Raw genomic sequence first — 18,641 nt, forward strand, 5'->3', positions numbered from 1 at the left:
TGTGTATGTTTTGTGGCATGCCACATAAACTTGACGCTACTGTTGCTGCTGCTGCTGCAGCTGTATTCCTGTTGCCTCTGATATTTAAGCATTGAGCGGATGCATTTGTCTGCTGACTGGGATATTTAAATCCATGTCGATGTTTTGTGGGTGGCTAGCGATAGCGTGCTGCATGTGGCAGTGGCAGTGGCAGAGTTTGGAGTGTGCTGCTGGCTTTTGTATGCGCATTAATGCAACGACTCTCATGTTTATTCACACACAAATTTGCAGCAAATGCAACGCACACTAACTGCGGGCGAGATACCAAAGCGCATCCGGATACATTTGCACACAGATACACACACGCACACCCACACACATAGAAACAGCATGACAAGCTGCTTTTGCCCTTGCTGCTGCAGAGTTTGAGTTTCGAGCGGGAAATGCGCTTTACATTTTGCACACGCTAATACAATTTAATGGTCGCATTAATTTGGCGCATCTGTTGCATTTTAAAATACACACTCACTCTCTCTCTCTCTTTCCCTCTTTACTCTCTATCCCTCCCTCACTCACTGTCACACACTCTGAGGGCAAACCGCAACATCGGGCTGTTCGCCTTGTTGGGTTTTGCCAACTGCAGATAAAGTTAAATGCACTGCAAAAATTTCAACTAAATATTAATTCCACAAGATGGCTTAAGCACAAGACAACCCACCTCCTTTCTTTCTCCTCCCCATTCACCTCCCCCTCTCCGCCCTAATGACTGGGGTGTGGCTGTGGCGCCCCCGAGCTGCCAACAGCTACCAATCGTTGTGTCAATTGTTACGGTTAAACCATTAGATAGAACAACAATTTTAACGACCAGGAGGGGAGACACTCGTGACATTTAAGCAGATGAATAAAATAAGTGAAACTCTGTTTGCATTTCATATTGCATGTATTTCTATATTATTTAAATTAGTTTAGTGTGTAAAATATTTATATTATAAATATAAATGTAAAATTGGTTTTACATATGAATAACATAGTATGAAAGTAAAACTATTATATTTGAATGACATATTATTAACATTTCTGTATAAAGTATATATATTTTTGCACATATATACATATATATATACTTGATCAGCGTCAACTGCATTTATCAGTCCAAATATCAGATAAATATTGCAGAAGTTATCTAAGAAATACTTTTGTATGGGAAAATACATCTACTTAATACGAGTCTTAGTTGCTTAGACTAACAATCTGGAATATTTTGACCATAGTATTATATTAAAATGCCAAGAAAAAAATAAATAAATAAAGCCTTTGGTATATGTAAGTATTTTGCGGTATATTAATTTCTTGATATATTTGTTTATTCAATAAAAGTAATATTATTTGAATATAATTTCTACATTATTAAATTTCGCATAAGTTCACAAAAATTACAAATTGAAAAAATTATTTAATTATTAAGAGTACTATTTGGATTTTATATTAGAAACATTTTGACATATTTAAAAAAGGCTTGTGAATGAATACAATGAATGCTATATTATAGAATTGTCATTTCTATATTTATTAATATTTTTTAAATACTACAAAACATTTCAATATTTTATCAAGAAAAATTAGAATGGGAGTAATATTAGTAGTTAATTTACAAAATTTGTATATTTTTCAATATTATTTTATTTTATTATTATTTAAATTAGTATGCATTCAATGAAAGTAATATTATTTACGTAGCATTCCTATATTATCTAATCTAGCTTAGATACATACAGAACTTGATTATTTAGAATATTATTTAATTTATGCAAAACAAACAGCGTGGCCATAATTAATTCAATATTTGTTTTGTTAAATATTCAACAAATCATAGCAAGCAAAACATTTGTATAATATCATTTTAGCTGTGATAATATATATATTTTAATTAGTTGAAGTTGATTAGCCTCGTCACCCAAAATCATTTACATACAGCATGTTTTCATTTCATATTCAAACCATTTCTAAACAATATTCATCACAGAAAACAAAAAAAAAACTTGCACTCATTCTTGCTTTGACATATTCGAAAAAAAGGAAAATATTTACGCGATTTAATTAAATATTTGATGTATTCCATGTGCAGTAAGTGCGCACTGATTTAATCAGAACTTCATGCTCAACTCTCCTCCTCCCCCCCTGGGCTCTGAATGCTTGTTAGCCAAGTGCAAACATATCACTAGATTCGTTTGGCGCATATATAATTCAGACTGAGAGAGCGAACGAGAATTTATAATTGCAAATGTGCGCGCGTTGGCAACGCTGACAAAAGTTGTGACTGCTGCCAATTAGGTTGGATTCTGATTTTTGTGTTAATGTTTGCACATTACTTCTGCCCAATTTGCGTTGATGCAACATTTCGACGGCATTATGCAGCAGCAGCAATGATCTGCAGCTCACTCGCACTTCGCTCTATCTCTATCACTCTTCTCTCTGCTCTATGGCATAGTAAATGTCAAAATTAAAATATTAAAAGTGGCAGGCAACAGGCAACGAACTCGAGTTGCAGCTCCCTTCCCCTTCCCCTTCCGCCCCACAATCCTTCCGCAAACCAATCTGACAACTTGCCTCCTCTCTCTCTTGTCTCGCCCCCAAATTTTGTGTTGTCATGCTGCATGCCAGGCGTTGCACTAAGCGGATAAGCGCTTGTTAAATTTTTAATGCGTTGCATAATTTTTAGTTTTGTGCGCGCATATTTTCCACAAAATATTTTAATACATATTTGCGCCAACGCTTTATTGTTGTTGCTGCTGTTGCTGTTGCTAGCATACTAAATGCGCGTATGTTAAGTGCAGCAGCATTTTGCAATATTGCCACGTGGCAAGTAGTTTAGTGTTGCAACTTCAGTTGGATAAGCTGCGAATGATGCATTTATTTGCTGATGCCCAGCATTCGCATAAGTAATGGCGAACATTTTTTTTAATAATTTCCATTTCGCCAGCATGTCAGCTTAATTCTCTCTCATTCTCATTCTCATTTTCATTCTCTTTCTCACTTTTAGTCTCGATTTTTGTGTGTGTGTTTCTGCTTTATGCTTGTTTCTGCATTTTAATCATAAAGTCCTTGATAAACATTTTTCAATTAATTTTTATTTGCTGCTGACGATATATCTTTGTGCACTCACACACACACACACACATAAGCCTGCTTCTTGCACACGCATAGACAGCGAGTTGTTGTTGTTGTTCTCGTTGTTGTTGTGTGCCAGGAACAGCAGCTGCTTTATCTGTTTCACGTATTTCTTTAACGGATTTCCACTTGTCTCGTTTTTTGAGGAAACTTGTCGAGCTGACGCACGCATTGTCAAGCAGACCTCTCTCCCACACACACACCCACCTACATACTCCCACACACACACGCCACTCACACTGATACAGTCATTCACTGACAGTGTTTCATATGAGCAACAGCAACGCATAAATATATTTCGACCCAGCGAATTCTGAACAAACAAGCTATTATAAGTGGAAGGAAGGTGGGCACATCAGACATACCCTGTAAAACAGATAAACCATAGATTAACTTAACAAATTTATTTGTGTGAAATGATTTTTTTCACACATTTCGTAAAATATACGTATATACAAATATTTAAAAAGGATATATTTAAAATGTAGTATCATAAAATACTGAAGTAAGTACTTAATAATCACTGATATCAGTATTAGTTAATTATTATTTTATTTTTGGAATAAAAAACCATTAAAAATTATTTTAGTATTAATTTAGTATTTTTGAATACCAATTTTTTATACCAACAATATATAGATTTAAAAATTGGTATTACTATTTTTGAACAAATTTATACCAAAAATGTATCTATTTAAAAAATACTTTTAGTACTATGTTACAATAGTTGGATACCAAATTGAGAGTAAACATATCTTTGGTATATACATTGTTATTTATTTATTTTGTACTGAGTTCTATTTTATTTTCCTACCTTATAAAAAAATACAGTTCTTAGTATTTTCAAATACCAATCTTTCACTCTTTTCTTCTCGGTAATTTTAACTTTTATTCTTCACATATTTCTCGCCATTTTTGCAACAAGTTTTCTTATATGAATTTTCGCATATCTTGTACTCACACTTCGTGCCTGCTTAATGTCCTTACACTCACACACACTTAAACACGCGCACTCACACATATACACAGACATGTGTATTCATTTAACATTTCAAGTAATTCCTTAAACAACACAACAGGTCGCCATCGCCTGCGAAAGTCCTTGCAATCTTCGTTGTCGTCGTCGTCGGCCCCAAAAACTCAGCCTTCGATCCAAGCGAACTGTAACTGACGCTGAGTGGCAGGCAAGGACCTCACACACGCACACGCATACACATGCAAATTGAATTTAATGTGTTGTTTGAGTGTGTGTGGAGAAAACGTCGCGATGTTGCAAGCAGCGAGAGAGCGTGGCAAGAAATGCGACGCACAAATAAATAAACAGAAGTACATAAATTTAAATTATTTTTTCGTGGTTTCATTTGGCCGCCTGCTTCTTCTTCTTCTTATTCTCCGTCATTTTATTTTTTTTATTTTTATTTATGCTTCTTATTTTATTATGCCTGTTGCCCGTCGTTGATCCTTGTGCTCCTTGTGACTGCCTCCCTCACACTCTCATCTCTTGCCTCGTCATGCAATTCAACAGTTTCGAGGCCGTGCGTCAAGACGGCACACTTTCAGCGGCAACAGTATCTGCAACTTTGTATCTGTATCTGTATCTGTAGCTGTAACTGTAGCCGTTGCCGTTGCTGTAGCTGTAACTGTAGCTGTATCTGCGGTTGTCTCTTAGCCAACTATGCGACCACACACAACACACCCGCACACCCTCACACACACACACACACACTATGACTCGTCCACAGGCTCTGCATAAAGCATGTTAACTGGGATTTGACAGCTCGTAAATAATATTTCGCTTGTTTGTTGCGTTGCTCCTCGAGAGCAACGACTTGCACAAGGACAGTTGCACACAGTGGAGTCGCATGCATAAAATTACACAGTTTGTCAGCTGTGAAAATCAGTTAAGCTTAAGTGCAGCTGGCAGCAGATAAAGGCATATGAATTTAATTAGATGTATAGTTTTTGAAATAAAAATATTCAGATTGGAAGTATGAAAACATATAAATTATATAAAAGTTATACAATTAACTAAAAATACAAAAATGATATAATCAAACAAACAAATAAATTTTATATTCAAATCAAATTATTTCAATATAAAAGTATGCCCAAATAAATAAATAAATTTCGATTCGTTATTTATTTCATCTTTTCTTATATCCTTTAAAAATATTTGTTGACATTCAGTTCAGATAATATTAGAATTTAACTAAATTAGCGATTTGAAATAGTTCAGTTTACTTTAATATATAAAACTGCATTAAAAAAATCGACAAAAGGAAGTACAGTAAAAATACTGAAATAGATTAATAATTTAATAAATACTACAAAAAAAAGATTAAGAACAGTTGCAAAGAAATTTAAGAATTCCAAAATGTGCACTTGACTTTGATTTAGAAAAATACAATATATATCAAATGAAAAAGAGGAAGTACATTTCAAAAATATATGAAAAAAAAAACTTAATAAATGTGGATTTTATGTGACAAAGAAAAAGTACAAATCTCATAAATATTGAGTTACATTAATAAATTTTTAAGTGTTCAATTTATTTTTAACTTTTTAAAAATTCAATACAAATCAATTGACAAATAACAATTAGAGTTCAAATAAATCACTTTGAATACGTTTACTTATTTTTGCCCCACTGTGCACAACTCAAATCGCCCCTGCCCCTCACACCTGACACTCAAAACCAAGAAACGCATTTCATTTTTAAGTTTTTTTTTTTTTTGCTCCTTGTTTAAGAATCTTTTTACATGACACATGTGAATTCCGAGGAAGGGGAAGTTGTTGCTCTTATTCTTCTTGATGTTGCTGTTGTTGTTGCTCTTGCTGTGGCTGCCACGACATGTGCCTTGGATGGTGGCATGCTTCTGCTCAAGTCGCATCAGTCAGTGGGGAGGCGAAAGCACTTGGCGTCACCCAAGCAAACCATCCGCCATTGAGCTCAGATAATGGTGTGCTGCTTATTAAATTTTCATAAGGATGGCGCATGGGGATCTCATTTTGGTGCTGCTTAAGCGGAAGTGGATTAAAATTAAAGCGCAAACGAAAACGCAAAAGGCAAGCGAACATATGACGAACTTCAAAAGGCGCTTTAATTGCAGCTAACGAAATGGCATGAAAACTGGCCGAAAATTCGATTGGTGAAACTGAATTAAAACGCGGCTAAGACAAAAGGACTTCGACGACGACGACGATGAAAAACCGTAAACCGAAATACGGCTCAAATGGAAAATGTGAAACCACAAAAGAGAGATTGCCAGACGACAGGCAGCAGCAGGAGATAGAGAAGTGAGGAGGAAGGAGTGGGAGTGGGGTAAGCGGCAAGTCTAAAACCCGCAGACGCGCTCAAGTGGAACAAGATGGCGATGTGGAGATATCTAAGGTCGTCACTGGAGTTGCAGGCGAGCAACTGGGTATCTATATATGTCTCTCTATCTCTCTTCCACTCTCCCACTCTCTTACTCTCTCTCTTTCTCTGTGTGGCACTGTGGCAAGTATGGCATGGGCGTGGCCGCTGGCAATCTGACATGCGGCAGCTTGAGCTTGTGCAATGTAAACGAAACGTAGACGATAAAAATAATACGAGAGGCAATTTCGATTTATTGACAGGTGCTCGACTTTATTGAAACGTTTAACTTGAAAGCCCAAACGAGGCGCATACTCACACACTCATACACACACCTACATACATACATACAGCTTGAAGTGTGCGCGACATATGCAAAATTGTGCAAACCGATAAAAATTATGTGAATCTGTTATGATTTATCGATGGGCGACTGCTCAGCAAATCGTTCCCAACTCCATCTCCAGCACATTTTTTTTATTGGCTGTTTTTGCCTGACTAAGCAGGAAGTGCACGGTTTACTTTTGGGCCAAATTTAATTACATTTTTAGCCATTGGCTCACGCATCCTGTGTGTGAGGACACGCACTATTTGTCGTCTAAAAATGGCGCAAGCGTACGTGCATTTCATTTTCATTCGGGCGGCACGTGCGTCTGCCTCATCAGCTTTTGTTGTAATAGTTGTTGGATTGCTTTTATCAATTCCCCGGCATTATTCAATAATGAAAATTGAATAGTCCTAATTCGTAGCGTTGACAGAGAGAGTGAGAGAGAGCGAGAGAGTGAGCTACAACAGCAGGTGAGCAATCATCAGCAGCAGCAGCAATATGTGTGGGCCACACGTGTCGAGCCATATGGACAAACCCAGTCACACATTTAAGTGAGTGTACAAGTGTGTACATTCCTCACACACACACTCACACACACACATCCATTCAATTGTGGTTTTCCTTTTGTCGCTTCCGTTTCCGCATAATTTTTGCAAACGGAAGACTTGAGAGCGTCGCGCTAACAAAACATTTGTTAAAACGGAAGACGACAAACGCAGACACAAAAGCACAGCGCCAAAAGACGCAAGCGAGTAAGAGACTGTGGAAGATGTACACTAATTCCACTTTTAAGCTTACATAATTTTGTACCTTCAACAACCTTGGACCCAAGGTCCGCCCACCTGTCCAATGCGGGCACGTACGAGCACCAAAAATGCGTCCTCCTTCCACTCTTTTCCTTACAGCTGGCTGAAGAAAAGGTTGCATGTGATTTGTGTCAGCAGGCAGCAGCTATAGCTATAGAGTTGAGCGCCAGGATGTGCTATATATTATGGCGCCAGGCGACAGTTACAACAATAAAACATTACGGATGTCTTGTCGCTCTTGTCTTGCCTCAGCCACAAGCAACCAACAACTGCGAACTACGAACTGGGGCCAGGTAATGAACGATGCCTGGCATTTTCTTGTTATTTTTTCATGCCTGGCGCGCGGAATTATCCTTGTAGTTAATGCGAGTCGGCCGTAGCATCATTTCGAAAGCCTTTTTCACAGTCAGCGCACGCAATGCACACTGGCAACAAAACTAGTTAAAAGTAGTTCAAGAAAATCATATATAAATCATATTTGCATATAAGAGTTTAAATAAAAATCATTTATAATTTTATATTCAAAATACAACTTAAATTTCTTATACTTCATTTAAATTGACAAATAGTTTTTGCACCACTGTGGCATGCTGCTTGCCTGGGCAACCGCACACAAAGATAAGTAATGTCTTTTGTCCCTTTTCTGTGCCTGAAGCGGCGGTTGACTTGCAAATAGCGCGTTACGCATACGCAGCGTGAGCCAGGGCCGTGGTCGAGGCCGATGCCGATGCCTTCGCCGTCGCCTGGTAACTGTAGCCATTGCCAAAGGAAGTGACAATGACAATGCATTTAAAATTCATTAATTGAACGCATTTTCCACGTATCAAGAATTTGCCACCTTTTGTCTGCGAAAATTGCAGCTCATCTGAAGCTTTCAATTCATTTAAAGTTTCCTTTAAAGTTCTGTGTGAATGCATAATTTAATTGAGTGCTCAACGCAACAGACTGTCAGTCGTCTGCTTTTGTGTCTAGCCTGGTTTGAAGTTGTGGCTGCGGCCAGTCGAACTATCAAAAACTTGTGCAAAACCCGCTTATATGCCATGTGCCACATGCTTTGGTCCAAGTTTTCTGTCCGCCCCTAATGCATTTTTCAGACAGCGACGTCGCCGTCGCCGTCACACACACCCACTGATGCAATCGAATTAAAATTTATGACAAAACCATTAACTAAGTTGTCCCACAACATTGGCAACAGCCAGTCAACCATTTGCCAGCCGAGCCAAGACTCTCTAACGAGGTCACATGCAAAACTTTGCCCTTTTTATGTGGGGAGCAGATATCGACTGTTACTGTAACTGAGAGACAGCTGTAGCTGAGGGCGCCAGCAGCCTCAAGTCTTCGAGTCGAAGTTTTTCACAAATAAATCGATGGACGCAACGATTTAAACGTCGACTGCAATTAGCTTTGCGTAAAGAATTGCTGCGGTTTATGCTAACTTCTCTTTCTCTCTTTTCTTATTGTGTTAAACTTATCTCGTTGCACACACAAAAGTTCGTCTTGGGGAATCAATTGAGTGACGATTGTAGTATGGCCACTCGCTGTCGCTCTTCTCAAGTATGCCATAAATGTTGAATAGTTTTTAATACTCAATGTTCTAGTCGCGCATACCACAAATGTCTGCTGCTTCTGCTATTGCTGCTGTCCTGAGGGTCAGACCAAAAGCAAGCTGGTCGCGTGTGCTGGCATCTTAGACATCTCTCAAAGTGGAGTTGAGAAATTGTAGTCATTGGAGTCATTGCTTTTGCCTGCGTGGGCTTCTGTCTCTCGGTTCTGTGTGTGTGTGTCGTCTGGCCGCTGCGATAAAATGCTTCAATGTTCTCTCTTATTGGCTGAGCGTGAGGAATTTTTATATTAATTTATTGCTGTGACTCGTTGAACGTGCCACGCGGGGCAGACAAACGCAATCGGCTCTCTGGCTTTTAAATTATGAATTGAATTGGCAGCGGGAACTTGGCCAGCTCCAGGTTCGCAGTTGTCGATTCCTTTGCGGCTGCTTCCTGCGCCAAAGTTGCGAAAGCGTTGAAATTATTTTATTTTCCCCATTTTCCCCATTTTTATTTTCATTTTCAATTTAATTTTTTTTTCTTTTGCGTTTGCTCGTTTTATTTTGATTTTTATTCTTGCGTTTGTCGGATTCGGTTTTAATGGCTTTTTAAATGCCAACTGATAAATGGCCGGCTGAATGACAAATGAGATTTCCGCTGTAAAGTTGCACACCACGTAGAGAGTCATGCTGCTGCTGCTTTGTTGCGCAACGGATTATTAACTTGTATGCCAAGCAGCTCATTAATAATTTCCCAAGCATAAAGTGAAACATATTTAACTCTGAAATTGAAATAACTCCAGAGACACCGAGAGAAAGGGAAATACGAATTCGTATACTCATGAAGTGCATTAAAAATTGAGGTGAAAGGATTTCGAGTACTCGCTGTGTAGCTGTGTAGTTATCTAGAGATAACCACACGTTAAGCTTAACAATATACGCTGTGCCAAACTACTTAGATGGGCGAAAATTGCGCATACGCCCTGTGGCCCACATAGTATACAAGTAGCATTCCACTCGCTGTGTGTTCCCAACGGTGGCACAACCGTTTGCCATCAAAATTAAATGGCATTTGTTTCAGGCCAGTTCAACTAACATAACAAGCAGCCAAAAACTCAACTCGAGTCGAGTCGAAGCGAGTCGAGTCAGGACACACATTCCCCATTCACTTAGCTCCCTTTCATTCCCAGCGGCCCTTTGGTGGCCAGTGGAAGGCAGTTGCCTTTGGCGTCGTCTTGATGTAAACAGTTGCTGGAACGGCAGCCAGACAAAGCAGACAGACAAACGGAGAGACAGACAGTCGGTTAGACAGACGAAACCCAACTTTTCGCGTAATTTCACGTATTTTGTGCAAATACACTCAAATATGCTACAACAAACAAACAAACAGAGAAAAAAAAAAAAAAGTAAAAGAAGCGAAAAAATGTTTTTGCCTGACAAGTTGCCATTGTCATTGTTGTTGTTGTTGTTGCAGTGGGTTGTTAGTTGCCTTCTGCTGAGTCTGAGTCGGAGTCTGAGTCTCAACTAACTGGGGACTGTTTGTCAGTTTTTACGAAAAATTAAATTTTATTTATTCATACATTATTTTATTTTATTAATGCGTCTGTTGGGCAATTTGCAAATCAAGCGTGTCACAGTCCACACACACACACAAACAGAATAGCTGAAATGTTTCCCAGGAATTTGATACGCAAAATTAATGTACAATGAAAAAAATGGAAAATAGAAAACAGAAAACAAACAAAACAAAATACAAGGGATTAAAAACATTTTGTGCCAAGGATACCAATAAGTAATAATACTGCTGAAATAATATTGATTATGTGACAGAGCTTTTAAACTAATTGGGTCACAGTGGCCAGAAGGACAAAAAGCACTTCCGTTCGTCTTGCCTTTGCCTTTGCCTTCTGTCTTTTCTTCTGTCTCGTCTCGTCTTGTCTGACGATGCGTTTGGCTTGACTTGGCTCTAAGCAAACAGCAAATTGTTTTGCGATATGGCAAAAAGCGCAACTTCATGCGTATTTGTTTGGCCCTTAGCATTGCCCTTCAAGACATCGCTGGAGTACATTAACTTTGAGTGGACAAACAATGATGCTGCATTTTACGCAGCAGACAGACTGAGCAGAGAGTCAACAATGAAGAGTCTTGATTTAATATTGATAACTTGACTGTGCAAGTTCCAATTCTCCATTAGATATTAAAAACGTGCATCGTGAAACGAGCACGTGATCTATTTTTACAAAATAGTATTAGGTATTTGCTCATAAGTTGCATTCTATAAATACTATAGGGTATTCACATAAGTTAAACAGCTTTGCCGCAGCCATAAAACTTTGCACAAAAGGCGAAAGAGTTTCGTTTTTGGTTCTCTGCTTATTGCTGTTGGATAGTCTCTAAGCTAAAAGTGATTTGCCGTAACGATTGTGGCTCTCAATTTACTCGTAAAATTGTTGACAGAAATGAGAGCGAAAAGAAAAGAAACATATAGAGAAACAATGGCAAAAAAAACGAGTAAGAAACCTATAGTCGAGTGTGATCGGCTATGAGGTACCCGGTACCCATTTTGAATAAAAGCAAAACAGTGAGGTATTATTCTTATAATATACAAAATTAATATACCGCAAAAATACTAAAATACATAATAGGCTATATATACCATAAAGGTAAAAATATACCAGATTGTCAGCCAAAGCGACGCAGACCTTTAGTAACTAAGAGTGTGGTATTAAAATATACCAAATTAATACTAAATTCTATTAATACCCAAATTACTTAAATAAATTGAATGCTATATTATGTTAATAGATATAGTACTACTTTTAAAATATACCGCAGAGTGGAAAATATTCCAAAAACAGCCAAAACAACTAAGACCTGTAGTAAGTAGTCGGTTTTTCCCATATTTCCCATATTATTTCTTATAAAACTTTTTTATTTTAATGAAATTGTCAGGAATCATAAATAATGTAGTTATTATTGTACCAAAAATCGAGTTCAGCTTTAAAATTACGCTTGCTATTCGATTTGTATCGACCTGCCGGGGCTTAAGTGGACATGGCAAATATTTTAAACGAACTTGATCTGCGTGCAACATAAAAAATGCTGTCGAAAAACAATAATGGCTCTATCGCTGAATTTCTTTGATATCTAGGTGTTCATACAGACGGACGGACAGACGGACAGACTATAACGTCTTGACTGTTTATGCCGATCAAGAAAGTATATATACTGTATGAGGTCAAGGTTTTACCATCTTCAGGCACCACATAGTTATAATACCCTTCTACCTTATGGGTAGCGGGTATAAAAAGAAACTGTAGCATAAATCCAGGCGCTGTGGCACAAGCTTAAACTGATTTTTATGCCACGGCAACCGGACAATCGGACCAGCGGACAAACGAGGAGGAAAGGGCCGTTCAACAATAGTGCGTAAAGCAGGGGCAAATTGTCTATTTAGAAGAAAAAAAGGGATACAAGGTCAGCGCACGTCCTGCGGGCATAAGGAGCAAACTACAAAAACAAGAAGAGCAAGTCGAAGAAGCAGCAAAGCGTTCAGCTTGTGAGCTGACTTAACGACCCTCAACATTTTATAGACTATAGACAAACTCTGAATAATTTATGCGCCATAAAAACGAAATCGAATTGCAGACTTGCTGCTTTGGTCCGCTTTTAAAGGAGTCATCAGGAGGCAATTTATTGCGACTTGACCGCTTCAGGGCCAAAGCAACAGCACGACATATGTGCGACAGTGTCAGTGTCAATGTATCTGTATCTGTATATCTGTGTGTGTGTGCTTTTATGTGCCAGGTAACCAAATAACACTCGACGCTCATTTTATGCAAATTAGTTTCAAATAATAACAACAACAACAAAAACAGCAGCAACAAGGACAACGACAAGGCCAAAGTTGTTACATAAATTTTGTCACTGCTGAAAAATAAATTAAATTAAATGAAGTTGAAAACTGCCAACCGAACGCACCTCTGTGTCCTGCCCCCTTTCTGTTCGGTTCTATTCTGTTTAGCTGTTTGCTGGCATCATGATAAATTTCATTATTGGGCCCGTGACCCAAAAATATTTGTATATTGCTGGGAAAATGCATGGAAAATAGCTTAAAATGATACGCGGCCAACCCCGAAAAATGCAATGAAAATATTTTCATTGCAATTTCATAATCAAATTAACGTTTGCAAATGTTAACAAAGCGTCGCATGTTGCATGTGGCACGTTGCATGCGGCAGCTGTGACAATGTTTTGATTTTTCGCTTATTACTTAAAACTATCAGCTGACGCGGTTTTCTCTGTGTATGTGTGTGTGGCACAATTACCGAAAAACACACACACGGTGTCAAAAATATGATTCTGATTGAAATTGAAGCGTTGCAAAAGGATGCGCTACGATGCGCTGTGAGGCAATGTATGGAATGGAATTTAATTGAAAGATAGTTTTCCGATATGGCAAGGCACATGAAATTGCAAAAATCTCGCGGCGCATTACGTGATCTCGTTTCGCAATGCGTTCTTCCGTGGCAGCCAGACCAAGTCAAGACTTCGTCGCAGTTGCACAGCCAAAAGGTGACGTGACTTGACTTGAACGTGCGCCCCATTAGTGACATCGACTACAGCTGCAGCCAGTGGGGGAAAGGACGAAAGGATGCTCTGAGTCTGTGAGTCTGTGAGGTTGCAACGTAAACACGATCATCATGCATGCCGCACAGCTATTCACGTTGCCGCATGAAAAGTGGAAAATCGGGTTAACAGTGCCAAAAATCCAGACAATGGAAAACGCAGCATGACCGACAACAGCAACAACAACTACAACTACAACAGCAGCAGCAACTTCAATAAATCAGCAACAAAGCATTCCCCAATTTCAAACCACTTTGCCCCCGTCTCTTCCTCTGTCTGCGTGGCATGCCGCAAAACGAAGCTCGCGCGCAGGTCGTTTGCCGAAAAATAGATTTAAAATTTATAAATTATGAGCATTTGTTGCAGCAAATTGAAATGTTACGCTGCCAGCGTGTTGATACAGCTCGATTGAACCGAACGCGCCGAAACGAACAGCTTTAACTACAGGTTAAACACACAACAAAAGAGTTATCAAATTTCCGACACACACACTTTCAATAGAGTTTAAATTACGAGATGAATTTAATAGTGGATACTCGCATTGCTCACATTTAGTGTTCAGCAATTTAGAGAGAAGGAATGTCTTTGTATTTGACTTTAATGAGAATCAAGTAATTCCTTAAAATTAAAGCCAATAGTCTTGCAAATGGTTATTATGTCTATAAATCTATACTTGATTTTAATGAACTATTTTAAATATATTTTAGACACTCTTTAACTTAAACAACAAATTTAAACAAGTAGTTCTATTAACAATAATATATTAATGAAATAAGTCATTCATTTCAAGATCAGCCAAAGAACTGGAAAGAATTTATGATGTCTTTAAGCCAGATTGAACATTTAAAGAATGTCATATGATTTCAGCTGTTGCCACATAATTTGAAATATTAATTATTTAGAGAAAAGTTTTGTCAAATTCCTTAATCGAAAAACCTCGACAATGAAAGTGCATTTATGTTAGACTTAAATGGAAAATAAATTATTTATTACATTTTAAGCTTTACACTCTTGAATTTTGTGATTTTTACAAGGCCATTGATTTAACATTTTAGAGAATTTCCTACCATTCAAGCATTCATCAAGCTTATCACAATTAATTACAAATGTAATGGACAAATTTGATTTTTAAATGAGTCCTTCAAGTTCTAAACAATTGTAGTAGCTGCATTTTTGACTTTAATGAAAATCAGGTTAAGTTCAACAAACAATTTTACATTTATTTATATCTCTAAAGCAGTTTCAGCATTTTGTGTTTCTTTTCAAGCATTCTTTAGCTTACTCAAATTAATTTCTAAAGTAATTATCAAGCGGAAAGTTTCGCAAACATTCATAAATCAAGAGCTTAAACACCTTCTATATTTTTTAATACGCAGCTAGCAATTAATTTAATATTAAGTCAAATGCTCAAAAAAACTTTTACAGTAAATACAATATTGTATTAATCCAGAAGATTAACAAAATAGTCTTAGCTTTTCTAGCACCTTCCAGCTTACTCAACATAATTAGAAATGTAATTATCTAGTGGAAAGTTTTGCAACATTTTTAAGCCGAGTGTTTAAATACCTTCACAATATTAGCTCCTTTGTATTTGACATAAATATGAAGTAATGTATATTATTTTAAGTTCAAGCACAAGCAAATACTTTAATAATTAATAATATTTTTCGGAAAGGAATTAAAAATAACACATTCTCTGGTCTACTCAATATAATTAGAAATGCAATTTTCCAGCGAAAAGTTTTGTAAACATTTTTCAACCAAAGCTTAAAGAACTCACATAATTTTGTACTTAAACTGAAGCTACTAATTAATTGCATATAATGTCAAATGCCCAAAAACAATTTAACAATGAAAAAAATTAAAGGAAATTTAGTTTAGAAATTAAAAAAAAAATATCTTATCATCTCAAGCACCTTTCAGCTTACTCAACATAATTAGAAATGTAATTATCTAGTGGAAAGTTTTGCCAACATTCTTAAACCGAGTGCTTAAAGACCTCAACCCTAAATGGCAAACATTCTTCTCATCTTCTGGCAGCAATTTGATGGAAATTCCTATTGGTGTTTTCCTTCCTTCGTTTTCCACTTCTTCTTCTTCAGTGCTTGCCAGCTTATAGCCCAGCTCAGTTGCCTAGTCTTTGGGAAAATAGTCAAATGGATGTCGCCTTAAACATTGTTGACAATTCCATTTGCCTGTGTTTAAATTTGTTAGTTTTCCCGCGAGCTGCATAAATCATAACTGCAATGGCAAGTAGAGAAAAACAGAATTGAATTGCCATTCGCTTTGGCCATTTTTGGCACATTTAATGGCTGTCGTATATCACATAAAACCAATGTGAAATGCGGTGGCAAAAGCATCATAAAATGCAGATAACGGCAATCAAAATTTACCGAGTAGAGAGGGGATTAATACTAGGAAAATACTTGTACAAATATTTCAATATATTAATTAAGAATACAAAAATATTTTCAGGTGCTTTCTGGGAATCGTTTAAGCCAATGTAAGTCAAAGTATGGCATTTTATTCTAACTAATTAATTTTTCAAGCAGAAAAGAAACGCAAAAAAATTGAAAATTTCCCTTTTTTTTGCTGTTGTGTTTTGTTTTGGCTGTTGTATTAGTCGTATTTATGCTAATCAAACAGAATCCTGACCTCAGGCAAAATGTGTTCCAGAAATCAGCAAGACAAACAACAAATGGAGACCAACAACAACAATGAGAAGAAACAAGTTTCAAGGCACAAATCGACCCACGTACTTGCTGTAAAAACCTCAGACTAGGCCTTGGCTAACAAGGGGTAAGGCACAGCAGGAGGGGCTCGGAAGGGGAAGGGAGAGGGGAAAAGGAGGCCGTGCGACCCAAAGACGTAGCTGCCGTTGTTTATAAAAATAATTAAGAAATATTTTCATGTTTTATAACTTTTGCGCATGAAGCGCAAAACTTTTTAAATAGACAAACTTTTGTTGCCGCTGCTTGTTTACTTATAAAATGTTTTCCCAGCTACCCTCCCCTCCCCCTCAATCTGCTTGTCCGTCTGCAGACGCAACACCCTCAGGAGTCGCTCAAACCTCTCTCCAGCTATATCTTTGGATGGATACATTTGGAAAATCTCGAAACAGCTAACAACATACTTCATTATAATATTTTCACTTTTAACTTGGCAGCAAGTGTTCCTCCACCTCTCTCCCTTCTCTCTCTGGCTACACTTATTATTGTTCATGTTATTGTTATCCCTGTTGCTGCTGGACGCCGACGTCAACGGCGACTGCGACGTCGACGTCCAAGATGAGTGTTCCCTTGACAAAATGTCTAATTTCCGTGCAGGAAAGCAAGAAATTACTTTATGGTTTGTTAATAGCGGGCGGCCTTTTCAAAGCGGTCGCCTTTTGTTGTATCCGTCGCCATTGCTTCCGTCGCTGTCCCCTTCCCCCCTCAACATCTTCTGCTTTTCATTGGGCTTCTAGCTTGTTGCCCCCATTGTTGTTGTTGTTGTTGTTGTCTAAAACGCAGCTTAAATGTTGTGACATATTTTGTGAAACGGCTTTTGGCTGCTTCTTCTGGGGCCGCTTTGGCTTTCATGGCAAAGCTCGCCGCGGGCCTCACGTGAGAGCCATTTGCCTATGCGCCACGTTTAATGGAAATTTAAACGGTAACAATTACACTTGGTCCAACTTATTGTGAAATATCAACACACACACACACACACTTTGGCTGCTTCTCAGCTGTCAAGTCAATGAAACTTTCGCAGCTCTATTGAAATTTTTGGTATGTTGGCGACACCTGCTGCCTGCCACAAACCAAGAGGGGGAATAGAAGGGAGACGGAGGTAATAGCATCGCATAGCATCGCAGTTACCTGCTGATCATAACACGTGCCGCAACAGCAACAGCAACAGCAGCGGAAGTGGGTGCAAAAAACTTTTGAATGAAGTTAAGCTTAAGCGCTGGCCATGAAGCACCTCGGCCCCAACACCCTCAGGCATCTCAAGAATTTCATCATGTTTTACAATTTTTATTTTCTTTACAACCGAAACGTATTTACCTGTGTCTATGGCATATTCATTTGTGCCCCGGGCCATTCATTCAGCATATTTTCCTTGTGCGGGTCCAAAATAATATATGTAAGCGTATCAATGACTGTTGGCACTTGACAACTTCAGGTTGCCAAACACAAAAAACATTTGCATATACCCTGAAAGCAGATTATGGCTCATTTTTAGCTACAGGGCAGCGATGGATGGACATCTTTTAGTTATGACTAGATATAGCTATCTTTTAGTTAAACTGTCCGCAAATAATTTGTACCAACTACTAATCTCAAAAATTTACATATGCCCCAAAAAGGAGATTATGTCTTCTTTTATCATAAAATTATCTATCTTTTAGTTACGACTTGAGATACATATCTTTCAGTTAAACTGTCTACAAATAATTTGTGCTAACTTTTAATATATTTTATTTATTGGTAATAAGGAAAATGATATTTTATTTTATTAACAAGAAGAGCTCTTTCAGTTTTTATAATATATTAAGAGATGCAATTCTTCTACAAATAATTATTACCAACTACTTTAGTAATAATAAGAATATTATTCATCATCAAATTTTTATTTAATTTTTTTTTAGCCTGCAATTTGTAGATATAAATTGATAGATACATATATTTTAGATGACATATTTTATACTATAGTCTAATCGATTTCGAATTATTAGTCATAAGGAACATGGTATTCTTTTTTTATGAATGCCATTCTTTTTCGATAGATAGTATATTTCAGATACGATTACAGATTTAAATCATGTAGTTCATTTATCTGTAAATAATCTTGTAC

General features: G+C 37.5%; 1 long non-coding RNA gene across 1 annotated transcript in view; it reads left to right on the forward strand.

Moving 5' to 3' along the window:
* LOC127565504 (uncharacterized) overlaps positions 1-18,641 on the forward strand; it is a 105,916-nt gene that overhangs the window by 64,636 nt on the left and 22,639 nt on the right. The window contains exon 3 of the long non-coding RNA XR_007954810.1: positions 16,284-16,311. This is a non-coding gene — a long non-coding RNA (uncharacterized LOC127565504). The remainder of the gene's footprint in view (positions 1-16,283; positions 16,312-18,641) is intronic.

Source organism: Drosophila albomicans, chromosome 3 (genome assembly GCF_009650485.2).
Source record: "Drosophila albomicans strain 15112-1751.03 chromosome 3, ASM965048v2, whole genome shotgun sequence".
NCBI classification, from domain to species: Eukaryota; Metazoa; Arthropoda; class Insecta; order Diptera; family Drosophilidae; genus Drosophila; species Drosophila albomicans.